Source organism: Arachis hypogaea, chromosome 17, assembly GCF_003086295.3.
Source record: "Arachis hypogaea cultivar Tifrunner chromosome 17, arahy.Tifrunner.gnm2.J5K5, whole genome shotgun sequence".
NCBI classification, from domain to species: Eukaryota; Viridiplantae; Streptophyta; class Magnoliopsida; order Fabales; family Fabaceae; genus Arachis; species Arachis hypogaea.
Genome location: NC_092052.1, coordinates 63,444,722 through 63,447,869, shown reverse-complemented (window position 1 = coordinate 63,447,869; position 3,148 = coordinate 63,444,722). Strand labels below are relative to the sequence as shown.

The following is a 3,148-nucleotide window of genomic DNA, read 5'->3' as shown; positions in this document are numbered from 1 at the left end:
AGAATGGTGGGATTTGATAGGTGAGGGGTTTTTGGGGAAGAGGTATTGAGGTGATTGGTGAATGGGTGAAGAAGAGAGAGAGAGGTGGGGTAGGTGGGGATCCTGTGTGGTCCATAGATTCTGAGGTATCAAGGATTTCTCATCCCTGTACCATGTGGCATGCAAAAAGCCCCTTGCTGCTAATCCTGGTGTTAAACGCCAGGCTGCTGCCCATTTCTGGCGTTAAACGCCCAGAATGGTGTCAGACTGGGCGTTTAACGCCCATTCTGCTACCCTTACTGGCGTTTAAACGCCAGTAAGTTTCTCCTCCAGGGTGTTCTATTTTTAATACTGTTTTTCCTTCTGTTTTTGTTTTTTCAATTGTTTTGTGACTTCACATGATCATCAACCTACAGAAAACATAAAATAACAAAAGAAAATAGAAATTCAATATAGATAGTTAAAGATTGGGTTGCCTCCCAATAAGCGCTTCTTTAATGTCAGTAGCTTGACAGTGGCTCTCATGGAGCCTCACAGATGTTTAGAGCAATGTTGGAACCTCCCAACACCAAACTTAGAGTTTGACTGTGAGGGATTTGTTTGTCTCTGTATTGAGAGAAGCTCTTCATGCTTCTTCTCCATGGTTACAGAGGGATATCCTTGAGCCTTAAACACAAGGGAATCTTCATTCACTTGAATGATCAATTCACCTCTGTCAACATCAATTACAGCTTTTGCTGTAGCTAGGAAGGGTCTGCCAAAGATGATGGACTCATCCACACACTTCCCAGTCTCTAGGATTATAAAATCAGCAGGGATGTAATGGTCTTCAACCTTTACCAAGACATCCTCTACAAGTCCATAAGCTTGTTTCTTTGAATTGTCTGCCATCTCCAGTGAGATTCTTGCAGCTTGTACCTCAATGATCCCTAGCTTCTCCATTACAGAGAGAGGCATAAGGTTTATACTTGACCCCAGGTCACACAGAGCCTTCTCAAAGGTCATGGTGTCTATGTTACAAGGGATTAAGAATTTTCCAGGGTCTTGTCTCTTCAGAGGTAATCTCTGCCTAGTCAAGTCATCCAGTTTTTTGATGAACAATGGAGGTTCATCCTCCCAAGTTTCATTACCAAACAACCTGGCATTTAGCTTCATGATTGCTTTAAAGTAGTTAGCAACTTGCTCTTCACTAACATCTTCATCCTCTTCAGAGGAAGAATACTCATCAGAGCTCATGAATCGCAAAAGTAAATTCAATGGAATCTCTATGGTCTCAGTGTGAGCCTCAGATTCCCATGGTTCCTCATTAGGGAACCCCTTGGAGGTTAGTGGACGTCCATTGAGGTCTTCCTCAGTGGAAATCACTGTCTCTTCCTCCTCTCCAGGTTCGGCCATGTGAGACGTGTTTATGGCCTTGCACTCTCTTTTTGGATTCTCTTCTGTATTGCTTGGGAGAGTACTAGGAGGGAGTTCAGTAATTTTCTTGCTCAGCTGACCCACCTGTGCCTCTAAATTTCTAATGGAGGACCTTGTTTCAGTCATGAAACTTTGAGTGGTTTTAATTAGATCAGAGACTATGGTTGCTAAGTCAGAATGGCTTTGCTTAGAATTCTCTGTCTGTTGCTGAGAAGATGATGGAAAAGGCTTACTATTGCTAAACCTATTTCTTCCACCATTATTGTTGTTGAAACCTTGTTGAGGTCTCTGTTGATCCTTCCATGGGAGATTTGGATGATTTCTCCATGAAGGATTATAGGTGTTTCCATAGGGTTCTCCCATGTAATTCACCTCTTCCATTGCTGGGTTCTCAGGATTATAAGCTTCTTCTTCAGAGGAAGCTTCCTTAGTACTGCCTGTTGCTGCTTGCATTCCAGACAGACTCTGAGAAATCAAATTGACTTGTTGAGTCAATATCTTATTCTGAGCTAGTATGGCATTCAGAGTATCAATTTCAAGAACTCCTTTCTTCTGATTAGTCCCATTATTCACAGGATTCCTTTCAGAGGTGTACATGAATTGGTTATTTGCAACCATTTCAATGAGATCCTGAGATTCTGCAGGTGTCTTCTTCAGATGAAGAGATCCTCCAGTAGAGCTGTCCAATGACATCTTGGACAGTTCAGACAGACCATCATAGAAGATACCTATGATGCTCCATTCTGAAAGCATGTCAGAAGGACACCTTCTGATCAATTGCTTGTATCTTTCCCAAGCTTCATAGAGGGATTCACCTTCCTTCTGTCTGAAGGTTTGGACTTCCACTCTAAGCTTACTCAATTTTTGAGGTGGAAAAAACTTTCCCAAGAAGGCATTAACTAGCTTTTCCCAAGAGTTCAGGCTTTCTTTAGGTTGTGAGTCCAACCATGTCCTAGCTCTGTCTCTTACAGCAAAGGAAAAAAGCATAAGCTTGTAAACCTCAGGATCAACCCCATTGGTCTTGACAGTGTCACAAATTTGCAAGAATTCAGCTAAGAACTGATGAGGATCTTCCAATGGAAGTCCATGAAACTGGCAATTATGTTGCATTAGAGAACTAATTGAGGCTTAAGCTCAAAGTTGTTTGCTCCAATGGCAGGGATTGAGATGCTTCTCCCATAGAAGTCGGGAGTAGGTGCAGTAAAGTCACCAAGCACCTTCCTTGCATTGTTGGCATTGTTGTTTTTGGCTGCCATGGTTTCTTCTTCGTTGAAAAGCTCTGTTAGGGCCTCTAGAGAAAATTGTGCTTTAGCTTCTCTTAGCTTTCTCTTCAAGATCCTTTCAGGTTCAGGATCAGCTTGAACAAGTATGCCTTTATCTTTGTTCCTGCTCATATGAAAGAGAAGAGAACAAGAAAGTAGGGAATCCTCTATGTCACAGTATAGAGATTCCTTGAGGTGTCAGAGGAAAAGAAGAATAGAAGGAGGAGGTAGATAGAAGAGAATTCGAACTTATCAAGAGGGATAGAGTTCGAATTGCACCTTGAGGAGGAGTGTTAGTCCTTTAAATAGAAGGATGTGAGAAAAGGGGAAGAATTTTCGAAAATAAATTAAAAAGATTTTGAAATAATAAAAAGAAATTTAAAAATTTGATTGAGATTTTCGAAAATTAAGATTGGGAAAGAAATTAAGTGATTTTTGAAAAAGATTTTGAAATTAGAAATCAAAAAGATATGATTGAGAGTTAATTTTGA

General features: G+C 40.9%; 1 non-coding gene across 1 annotated transcript; it reads left to right on the top strand.

Moving 5' to 3' along the window:
• Positions 1-2,142: 2,142 nt before the first annotated feature.
• Positions 2,143-2,250, top strand: LOC112767963 (small nucleolar RNA R71). The gene has a single exon (XR_003185402.1). It is a non-coding gene; the product is annotated as a small nucleolar RNA R71 (small nucleolar RNA).
• The last annotated feature ends 898 nt before the right edge of the window (positions 2,251-3,148 follow it).